Genomic DNA, 12,285 nt, shown 5'->3' with positions numbered 1-12,285 from the left:
TCTCTAATGGCTAAAGATACTGAACATCTTTTGATGTGATTATTTGCTGTCTCTGAATTTCCTCTGGCAAAGTATGTGTTCAAGTATATTCTTTTCCTTATTGTTTATTGTTGGTCTGTAATTTTCCTTATAATTGAGTTTACATATTTTGGATACACATTCTTTATCAGATATAATTTGGAAATGTCTATTCCTAGTTTGAGGCATATAGGGTAGAAATATAGAATTTTTTGTTTTTATGAAGTCATATTTATTGTTGTTGTAACTGGTTTTTTTGCTTGTTCTCTAGGTTGTTCTTTTGGGCCACATCTAAGAAATCTTTGTCTAGCCAAAAGCCACAAATAATTTCTCATTTTTTGGCTTCTGGAAGATGTACAGTTAAATGTTATATTTGGGACTGTTATCTAATTTGATTAAATTGCACTCTACAATATGATATTTGAATTGATGAAAAATTAGTAAATGTTAATATTTTTTAAAGTAGCCAAATCTTGCAATTTATATATAATAGAGAAGACTAGAAAATCCCCCATATTTATTTCCTCTTACTTCGTACTACTAAAGTTTGTATTTAGGCATTTGGTTTCTCAGATAAACATTACATTCCCCAGTATATGGTTCTATCTGGCTTGGTGACAACATGTTGAACATTAAGATGTGAGCAGAAGTAATACATACACACTCTTTTTAATGTCTTTAATTGAATGGGATATTGGCCCATTTTTTCTTCCAGTTTATTACACTGAATATTGACATGTTATTTTCCAATATTGAGACAATCAATGACAAGACTTTAAGAGTAACAATGTAAAAATTATAGAAGTTGTCTGAGTTTATCAACAATCCCCTGGATTAGAACCCCCTACCAGTTCTAGGTCATCTAATATATAGACATTGTGTTCAGTAGAAATAAATATATATATTTTTTATTATACTTTAAGTTCTAGGATACATGTGCACAACATGCAGGTTTGTTACATTGGTATACACGTGCCATGTTGGTTTGCTGCACCCATTAACTCATCATTTACATTAGGTATTTCTCCTAATGCTATCCCTCCCCCTGCCCCCCACCCCCCGACAGGCCTTGGGGTGTGATGTTCCCCACCCTGTGTCCCAAGTGTTCTCATTGCTCAATTCCCACCTATGGGAATACATTTTTAAATCATTTTTAAAGGTGTTATTACATTCTGATTGAACATTTTCAGAAAGAATAAATAATTTAATACAAGAAGTGGGCCACTTCATGTAACAAAACAAACCACCACTACAGCAACAACAACAAAAAACACTAATGAATGTGACTTTAGCTTTGCAACATCATGACAGACTAGCAAGTTAATGACATTTGTTATGCCATAGAAAATATTTGTTGAATTGCCACTCTAATGACTTTATATCAGCCAACTCATTATCAACACTAGAAAAGATGATTAAAAAATACTTCAGTACGTTCATGTGTTGGCTTGTTAACATTTTTAAGAGTCTATAAGAGAAAAATGCATCCAATCTCGACAAAAATATTTTTCAAGTATCTTGTAGGTACGTACAACTAACTACCTTGTGAACAAAAGTCACTATATAATTATATAATTTCTGACACTTAAAAAAGTTTATTGTGCAAAAGAAGATATATGTTCTAATACCAAATCCACATATAAAATAATTGACTTATTTAAATAATTTAAGATGCTCTTTTATATATTTATATTAAAAACTTTACAGAGAATAAAAAAGGCATTATACAGGCTACTTATGGTTTTTGATGTTTGGATATACAATACATGTATCAAAGATTGTGGAAATAAATCAAGCAATATATTCAATTGGACTTAATTGCATTATTACATGCCAAGTGTCGTATACCATCTATTTGCACATAACACTTTTTAATTTAGGTAAAATTATTAATCATAAAGCTATATGAATTTATTTTATTCCATGTTATTTTATTATTCCATGTTATTATTTATGTATTGTTAGGAACATTTGCTTAAAAATCATATTTGGACATAGTATCAGATACTTTACATCCTTTGAATCAGTTATTTTATAACAGTATATACTAAACATCATTACTCCTTTTCAAACATAAATAACACAATACAAATTGGACAAAAAATTCAGGAAAGATCTGGGATCAAAAAGGAGGTATTGAAACATCACATGTACTCCATAATTATATACAAATATTTTGTACCCATAATATTTAAAATACAGAAAATTAAAAGGTACATTTTCCTCAAAGTGCATGCTTCTTTTGCTATGCAAAACTGCAGGATATGGAAAGAAGTGTATTAAAACACTAAATCACTTTATGTGGAAGATAAAAGGGATGGTACCCAATGTACGACTTCATGTAGTGCACTGATACATTCAATACAAATGATGTATTAACTTCAAGATAACATGAGAAAGTTAAATTATCTAACTTATTTCAAACTAGGGGATAGTATGTTCTCATTATTAGAAGCCAGAATTCTGCTTATCCATTTCTATTATTAGAAAAAAACATAATTTTTATTCTTGTCTTAGAAATAGACACCTTGATATAATTCTCTGTAAATGTAGCATGATAGTCTGTTTACAGAGTTTATATCATTCCAAGACTGCACTTCTAAAGTGAGAAAATATTAAAGGATATAAACTCACTCCTCTCTACAAAATTCCTTATTTTTTATGCAATGGCTTTAAAATGTATGGAAGGGGAGTTATGGAAACAATCCATACCTGGAAAGCATTCTATCCATGCCTTTGAAATGGTTATCTAGTACTAGATTCTTATCAGTGCCTAGCTGTGTAATGTGTGTAGCTTAAGATTTTTAAGAAAGAAGGATAAAATGCTCAATATAAATTTAAAAAGCACTTTTATTGGAATATTGAGTCATGTATTTGCTTTCTGTAAGTCCTTTTATCTATAAAATAATAGTTGAGAAAGGCAAATAGAATATGTGGAGGAATTAAAAATTCAATTGTAGGGTGGTAAATGAAAACCAAATTTTTCATTCACCACATTAAATGTAAATGGGTATTATACTCAATTTAAGCAGCAAAGTTGCTTCTTTTTTTTTTTTTTTTTTTTTTTTGAGACAGAGTCTCACACTGTCGCCTGGGCTGGAGTACAATGTTGCCATCTCGCTTCACTGCAACCCCTGCCTGCTGGGTTCAAGCCATTCTCCTGCCGCAGCCTCCCGTGTAGCTTCTTAAGATGTGAAGATTTTTAAATTAAGATGACTCTTGGGATGAACCATTTGGTGTTGGTTAAAGACTTTTACTGACATATTTTTAATAATTTTTTTAACTTTTATTTTCAGGTCAATGGCACATGCGTAGGTTTGTTATGTAGGTAAACTAGTGTCACAGGGATTTGTTGTGCAGATTATTTCACCACCCAGCTATTAAGCCTAGTACCCATTAATTGTTTTTCCTGATCTTCTGCTTCCTCCCACCATCCACCCTCCCAGAGGCCCCAGTGTCTGTTGTTTCCCTCTATGTGTTCATGTGTTCTCATAATTTAGCTCCCATTTGTAAATGAGAACATGCAGTATTTGGTTTTCTGTTCCTGCATTAGTTTGTTAAGGATAAAGACCTCCATCCAGCTCCATCCATGTTCCTGCAAAGGACTTGATCTCACTCTCTTTTATGGCTGCCTAACATTCCATGGTGTATATGAACCACAAAATAAAGATGGTTCTTAACTTTTAAATTAAGATTTTTAAATTAAGATGAATCTTGATTTTTAAATTAGTATGGTTTTAAGATAGTTTTACAGATAGATTAGATAATCTATCTAGAGATAGATAGGGAGAGATATCTATCAATACATATCTCTATCTAGATATAGATAGATGGTTTTCTATATAGACCTATCTATATATGTATACATCTATATATGTCTACACATATCTCTATACACATATATATATTTATATCTACATCTATATTTCTACATGTATATAGGTATGTATATATCTACATGTATATATGTATATAGATAGATATATACATAGGTATCTGTATATATGCATATACATGCCTATCTATCTTTATCTACATGTATTACATAGATGGGGTAATTACTGATAAATCCTTTGGTCTTCTTTGTAAATCTTTGGGCTAAAGACCCCTCCAGTATTATACGTGTTCTGGTCTAGATTGCTCACTCACTGGTTCTCCTCACTATCTAGAGAAGATCCACTTAGCAGGCCTCCCCTTAAAGAAGGGCACCTTAACTGGACTCACTCCTCCCATAGTAGACTGCACAGTACACAAGCAGAAGAGGAGAGCTCAGTAATAAAGTCACCATAAAGGACAATTTTTAAATGAATAAAGAAATCAGAAAATCCAGTATTGGCTAGCACATATGGCTATCAGCAAGCTCACCCTACAAAAAAATAGTGAGAAAACAGTTCGAATATTGGCCGTTTGAGGCACATATTCTACAAAAAGGAAAAGTTTTGAAATGTATATATATTTAATTTAACTCTTTAAAATATTTGTAGGCAAGCCCAGTGGCTCACACCTATAATTTCAGAACTTTGGGAGGCCAGGGCAGGAGGATTGCTTGAGGCCAGGAGACCAGCCTGGGCAACATGGCAAGACCCCATATCTACAGATGGTTTTAAAAAATTAGCCAGGTATAACACGATGAAACCCTGTCTCTACTAAAAATATAAAAATTAGCCGGGCGTGGTGGTGGGCGCCTGTAGTCCCAGCTACTCGGGAGGCTGAGGCAGGAGAATGGCATGAACCCGGGAGGCGGAGCTTGCAGTGAGCCAAGATCATGCCACTGCACTCCAGCCTGGGCAACAGAGCGGAGACTCCATCTCAAAAAAAAAAAAAAAAAAAATTAGCCAGGTATGGTGGCACACACTTGTGGTCCCGTCTACTTAGGAGGTTGGGGCAGGAGAATTGCTTGAGCCCAGGAGTTTGAGGCTGCAGTGAGCTATGATCATGCCACTGCACTCTAGCCTGGGTGATAGAACAAGACCCTGTCTCTTAAAAAAAAAAAATTGTATTATGCACCAGGTACAATGTGCTAGGTACTGGGGAGAGATCTTAAAAAAATGTATTATACACCAGGTACAATGTGCTAGGTGCTGGGGAGAGATCAGGGGATAAAGCAGAGCAAAATTTCTGTCCTCATGGAGCTTGTGGTCTAAAGGAGGAAAAAAGGCAATAAACAAATTAAAAAGAGGAATACAAAGTATGTGGGTAGAGATGAGTACAACAGAGGAAAATCAAGCAGGAAAGATAGAACTCTGGAAAGAAGTAGGGCCAGTGTCAAACAGGATGGCCAGGGAAGGCCACACTGAGAAGGTGACACCAAAGCAAAGACCTACAGGAGGTGAAGTGGTGAGCCATTCAGGTCACTAAAGGAGGCATGTTCCCAGGAGAGGGGACGACAATGCAAAGGCAAGAAGGAGCACCAGCCTGTGTGTTGAGAAAAGCATGGGGACCCAAGCAGCTAAAGTGGAACACATGTAAGAAGAATAACCGTAATGAGGTCTGAGAGACAACTGGGTGGGAAGCGTCTTAATCTGTTTGTGTTACTATAAAGGAATATCTGAGTCTGGGTGATTTATAAAGAAAAGGAGGTTTGTTTAGGTCACAATTCTATAGGCTGTACAAAAATCAGCACCAGTATCTACATCAGGTGAAGGCTGGAGGTTGCTTCCACTCATGGCAAAAGGGGAAGGGGAGCCAGTGTGTGCAGAAATCACAGGGTGAGAGAGGAAGCAAGAGAGAGAGGGAAGCACCAGGCTCTTTTAAAAAACCAGCTCTTGGGAAAACTAATAGAGAACTCACTCACTACTCTCACCATGGCAGGGCATTAATCTATTTATGAGGGATCCATCCTTATGATCCAAACACCTCCCACTAAACCCGACTTCCAACACTGGGGATCAGATTTCAACATGAGATTTGAAGCGGACAAATATCTAAACTACAGCAAAGAGTACAGATCGGGAGGCATGGCAAGCTCTGCTGGTCACTCCAGTGGAGTCAACATTTCAAGAATGTTACAAGCATCTGGGCTTGGTGGCTCATGCCTATAATCCCAGCACCTTAAAAGGCTGAAGTAGAAGGATCACTTGAGGCCAGGAATTCAAGACCAGCCTGGGCAACATAAAGAGACCCTGTCTCTACCAAAAATTAAAAAAAAAAAAAAAAAAAAAAAGCCAGGCATGGCAGCGAGCACCTGTTGTCCTAGGTTCTCAGGAGCCTGAGGCAGGAAGATTACTTGAGCCCAGGGGGTCGAGGCTGCAGTGGGCCACAACTGCCCCACTGCACTACAGCCTGAACAACAAAGTGAGATCCTGTCTCTTAAAAAAAATTAAGAAAGAAAGAAAAGAAAACAGTATTACAACCAGTTTTCTAGCAGCACGTAGGGGAAGAGTCTGTTGTCCTCCCAGATCTCTGGCCAAGGCCCTGGCAGAGGCAAGAATTACAAAGACCCTAACCTGTTGTTTCCTAGCTCCCCAGAGACACTAGGGAAAGCTATCTCAAGGGCAAACACATGTTGACTGGTCTCAAGGAGTAAGGGGTTATTGTTCCCTCCCCTGGAGAGAGTGCAATCAAGGGGAGTTGGACAACCCATCTTTGCTCTACTTGCTGCTTCCTTTTTTCACCAACTATAAGTCCTTTGGGTTCTGTATAACCAGATCCCTGATTCCTCTAGCCAAAATTGGTTTCATTTTGACCAGAGACTGGTTACAACACACCTTTCTACCACCACCTCTATTAGAAGATTTAACTCTTTGTTTCTCTAATAATTTCGTTTCATACTTAATTGTGAGCCCCTTAAGAGACACATCTTACTACTTATTGTGTTTTCTGTGCCTAAGTATTCTGTGTAATACTTACAACTTACTGCATCTTCTGATGCAAAAAAAAAGTTTAAAAGGAAATGGATTGTCATCTGCTGAATCAGGCTAAGGGTAGGTCCTGGAAGATACTCCTTCCAAACCTTATAATCAGAGGTGACTGCACAATTGGCTTACAAGAGCCTCTTTTCAAAGTAATTGGGGATGCGGTGCTTAGAACTGGGCTGGCACTGTAATTTTTTTTAGGAATCTGCTCCCATTTACAAGACGTTCCATCATAAAAATCAAATCATAAAATCAAATCCAAGTATGTTCATTTGGTATATTCATTTTCCACTTCTTACTAGGGGTGGTGGGGGAGGAGAAGCTGGTACAGGAGAAATGTCTTTTATTTCCCCTCTATAACAATGGTATAATTCCAAATCTTATAGACCATCACACAGTTCTGTTAGTTGATTGTTTTCCATGGATTCTACCCTGCCAGGAGACACAATAAATAACTTTTTGAAACTTCATTCTTCAGTCCTGGGAGTTTTTACAAATAAAAGGACACACATGTTGAGACAAATTACATGCTTGAAAATCTGTCACTAACATCAATTTCATGTTAAAAAGTACTAAGCAACTGTTACAGTGGCATTTCTTTTGTTGTTGGGGAAAATAATGTGTGAATAGCTATGCTAATTCAGAGGTAATTTTCAAATTTCATGACTAAATAAAAAAGCTAAGAGTAGTTCACTAGGTAATGTTTGGGAGGGAGTTGTTGGTTTTGTTGATTTATTATATCTTGACAGACTGGTATGATTGAAATGAATTAAATGTTAGACGTGCTTAACATTTTATATGCTATATATCATCATAATAGCAAAGTGCACAGATCACATTATTGAGTGCCTTTGGATTTTAAAAATAAAGATTGCTATTCAGATGAATACCATTTCATTATTGCCTGCACTACTCTGTCAAATTAAAAAATATAATAGCTATCTTTATTCTCATTTTAAAGCATGATAATCATCAAAATGTTGAAGTTTATCACAGTTCTACATTAAAAATAAGTCATTTTTGTAGGTGAGTTATCCAATACAGCAAAGGCCATCAAAGAGAAAGCCAATACTTTCATGGAGAGCTCAGAGCCTTAATAGATCCTAGCAGCAATGCTTCAACCATTCCCAACTCCATGTTCCTTGCTAGATGCTCCTCACCCCAAACTCCTGCAAATTTCAATAATTTCTGTGTATGTGTGTGTTAAGGGAGGAGTTTTAAAGTATCTCTGTATTCAACAAGATACGTCAGCTTGTAAGCAGCAGAAACCTACTTAAACTAGCTTACATGAGAAAATAACATTATAAAGACATAGGAGTGTTTCTACACCAAGAACTGGAGGTATTGTTTGGTTTCATGAAGGATTAAAATCTGTAATTCAAAAGTAGACTCAGGCAGCTGCACATCAATCTGTGTCTTTCTCTCTGGTACTGTGGACTCTATCCTGTCTGACTTGCTTTGTTCCTGGGCATCATTCTTGCTCTGGAAAACACACTTTCCCTGCTCATTTTTTTATTTTAATGCTTAGGTTCAATCTGCTCATTTTTCCCTACAGCAGAAGACAGCTTACTGTGTTCCAGCAAACAACAGAGCCTGACCAGCCTCTCTGAATATGGGGCCCCCTTCTCACTCACAAGTATTCTTAACCTGGGGTCCATGTGGGGTTTGTGAATTTGGATAGGATTTTAAAATTACATTTTCATTTCCACTAATCTCTAACCGAAATTCAGTCTTTTCTTCAACTGTGAATGTAGGCAGCAAGCCACAGTGGAACTTGCAGAACCTATAAATTTGTCACTGTGATTGATGTTATAATGTTACACCTAGATCTTCTTTCAGAAATGAGGACTTACCCCAGCTACTATGAAAGCTGTTGGCAGAGTGCCCTCAGCTGGCAGCCCCAGGGAAATGGCCTCAGTTGCAGAGAGCCACCTCAGCTGGGTAATAAACACCTGGCCCTCTTTGATTCAGGGCACTTCTGAAGGGTCATATAATCTTCAGACCTTCTGTAAGGTTGGCTGAAGCTTCCTCTCAGACTTCATCACAGCTCAATGTCATCCTTCTCTGACCAGTTCCACCTTGCCTTCCCTCATGTTGATGTCAAGAGCGTTCCCTAGCAAACTCCCCAAATGCCAATCTCCAGCTTAGATTCTGCTTTCTGGGGAAACTGAACTATGACAGTTACTAATACAAAGAATCAATATTTTTATGTCACATTATACTTAGATAGCTTGAAATATATATGCTCATCCCCACCTCAATATTTCAGCCTTCTGGATCTAGTTACTTAATACATTATTAAAAAACTTTTTACTATATCAAAAATTACTTTTTAAACATTTTAGTAACTGTATTTCAAGATAATTTTCTGTGTTATCCTATGCCTTTTATTTTATGCATCTTAAAACATCATTCTGAGAAGGAGCCTATAGGCTTTATCACTGCCAAAGGAGTCCATGGCAAAAAAAAAAAAAAAAAAAAAAAAAAGTTGGAGGAGTCAAGAACCCCTGGGAACTATCTCAGGAGATCTTGGTTTTTTGCAGGGCTTTCAGCACCATCCATTTTCCAGCGGTTCCTTAATCGATGTCACTCCTTCCCCATTGCTTCAGTGCTACTCAGCTGAACTCACCAATTGCTCTTAATTGATCTTTTACATCACCGTTCATTGCTCCCATCCATTTTCCATACAGACACCAGAATGGTTTAAATACATATACATATATATATGCAGAGCATGATAGCTCATGCCTGTAACCCCAGCACTTTGGGAGGCCAAGGAGGGAGAATCACTTGGGGTCAGGAGTTCGAGGCCAGCCTGGTGAAACCCCCATCTCTACTAAAAATACAAAAATTAACCAGGCATGGTGGCACGCACCTGTAATTCCAGCTACTTGGGAGGCTGAGGCATGAGAATTGCTTGAACCCAGGAGGCAGAGGCTGCAGTGAGCTGAGATCACACCAGTGCACTCCAGCCTGGGTGATGGAGTGAGACTCTGTCTCAAAACAGAACAAAACAAATATATATACACACACACACACGTATACACACACACACACACACACACACATACACATATATATATACACACACAATAAATATGCCTGGAGTTAATTCTAAAATAATAGTTAACATTCCCCAGATTTTTACTATGAGCCAAACTCTCTGCTATTATTGCATTAATATATTTAACAGGCCTATGAGGTATGTACTGTCATTATCACTATTCCATACATGTGAAAACTAAAGATTATAGAAGAAAAATCACTTTTCTAAAATCACATACCTAATAGTAAGTGGCAGAATTGAACTGGTAATCTCAGAGCCAAAGCTCACTCTTTATCTTTTTGAAAAATAACTTTTTATTTTAAAAAATTTCAAACATACCCCAAAACACAAGGAGATGTATAACAAATTCCCTTGTACTTATCACCCAGTCTTAGCAACTTTCAATATTTTGACAGTTTTATTTTATCTGTTATCATTTCCCTCCCACATTTTCTTTCTTTATATCTGGAATATTTATTAAAGCAAACACCAGACATCACAGAATTTCACCCAATACAATAGTAGAACCATTAGAGCCCAGTAGAATACTTCAGTAGAATAATGCTTTAAAAATGTTTCTCTAGTCATGCCATTCCCTGTTTCAAATACTTTAGCACATTCCTATTCTACTTAGGATAAATCCTCCACAGGACCTGTAGACTTCTGAGTCACATGGCCCAGGCCTCCCTTCCAAACACCATTTGATGACCCTCTACCTTGCTCAAGAAAACACTGGGCCTACTGACCTTCTCTTAATACTGGTAACTCCTTATCACTGAGTCAGGACCTTCTTTTCTTAAGCCCAGGAGACTTTTTCTTCCACTCATTCTCCTGTGTAAATGTCCTCTCCTTAGAGACATCATCCTATGTTGATTCAGATTCCAAGTTCTCTCCAGTCTAATTCTCCTTCAGCCGAATTCTTTCTTACAGTGTCCTGTTCTTGGCTTTCATTTGATTTCTCACAATTAATAATTTTGCATATATTTGCATGTTTGTCTGTCTCTGCTACTGGGCTGTAAGAGACCTGTCAGTTTTGCTCACTGGTCTATACCTAGTCTCAACATAGTACTTGGCATATAGTAAGCACTCATTAAACTGTGAAGTGTGTGGGTGTGTGTGTGTGTGTGTGTGTGTATACATATATATGTGTACATACACATTTTAGTGTATGTATATTCTCATGTATTCTACGAGATTATGGGCAAATGTATCCTATATTACATATAAAGACAGTAAGAGAATAACTTACAGAGTTAAAAGTAAGTGTAAAAGGAGCAGTTATATTAAATTTTGAAAAGAATAAACTATTAATTATGTAATTCTCCATTGTTCCATGAAAACAGATGTGACTATTCATTAGCACTGACTAATGAAGGATATGTTATTTCAGATAATCTATCAAAAAAAATACCCACTTTCCAGCATATAAAATCTTTCTCTCCCCATTGTCCTCAAGAGCTAGGACTTTATAACCTACTTTTATTTTGGTCCTAAAAATATTTTTTCTCAAAAATGCTTTAGAAGTAATTGAGATCATCAATAAGAAATTTATGCAGCTTTCTTGGAAATGTTATGAGTTAGGTCCTAGCAACCTATCTCTAAGGCTATGAAGCACTGATAGTCTGGCATCTATTTTATCTGAACCAACTCCCTGCTTCAGAAACTGCTGTCTTGAAATATTGTTCTGGGCTGAATATCTATTGCAGTATGTATAAAATGGAATTACAGGCCATTGCTACATTTGCTGCAGTTACTGGCATGATGGATTACAGGTAGTCAGACTGCATTTAGCATTATAATTTAGTAAAGTAGCTGAAAGAGGAACATTTGTTCTCTTTTTGTTTTGCAAGAATGTTTTTATGAGAAATATATGTACATTGTTGAAAACTGGAAAATGCCAAAAATAGAAGGAAAAGAGTGAAAATTGCTGATGATACCACCACCAAGAAATCATCACCATTAATATTTTGGCTTTTTTGTTTTCAGATTTTTTCCATTATGAAATTGTTGATATCTGATCCTTTTGACCTATAAAAATGTTAATATCATATAGCTTACTCGAACATATCCAAATAATGTCATATATATTATTTTATGTACCAAAAAGCATACTAAACAGATTGTTTTATAGCTTACTTTTCTCATTTTTAACATTATAATTTAAGCATTTGTTCATAATATTAAAACTTTTTGAAAACATTATTATGAATGACTATTTCAATATGTGGATGTACCACAACTTACCTAATGATTTACCTACTGGTAATCATTGAGTTGGACTGGTTGGACATGAGTTGTTTCTAATTTGTCGCTATTACAAATAATGCTCTGATAAATATGTATAATTAATTTGTGTTTCAGATTATT

The 12,285-nt window shown here is 36.3% G+C and overlaps 1 protein-coding gene across 1 annotated transcript in view; it reads left to right on the top strand.

Moving 5' to 3' along the window:
- Positions 1-436, top strand: part of LOC134807045 (SH3 domain-binding protein 1-like) — a 29,436-nt gene extending 29,000 nt beyond the window's left edge. Inside the window, exon 7 of the mRNA XM_063780506.1 lies at positions 290-436. The gene's annotated coding sequence lies outside the window, so the exon portion shown is untranslated. The remainder of the gene's footprint in view (positions 1-289) is intronic.
- The last annotated feature ends 11,849 nt before the right edge of the window (positions 437-12,285 follow it).

Source organism: Pan troglodytes, chromosome 8 (assembly GCF_028858775.2).
Source record: "Pan troglodytes isolate AG18354 chromosome 8, NHGRI_mPanTro3-v2.0_pri, whole genome shotgun sequence".
Taxonomy (NCBI): Eukaryota; Metazoa; Chordata; class Mammalia; order Primates; family Hominidae; genus Pan; species Pan troglodytes.
The sequence above is the reverse complement of the archived record's forward strand: the minus strand, read 5'-3'. Positions and strand labels throughout refer to the sequence as shown.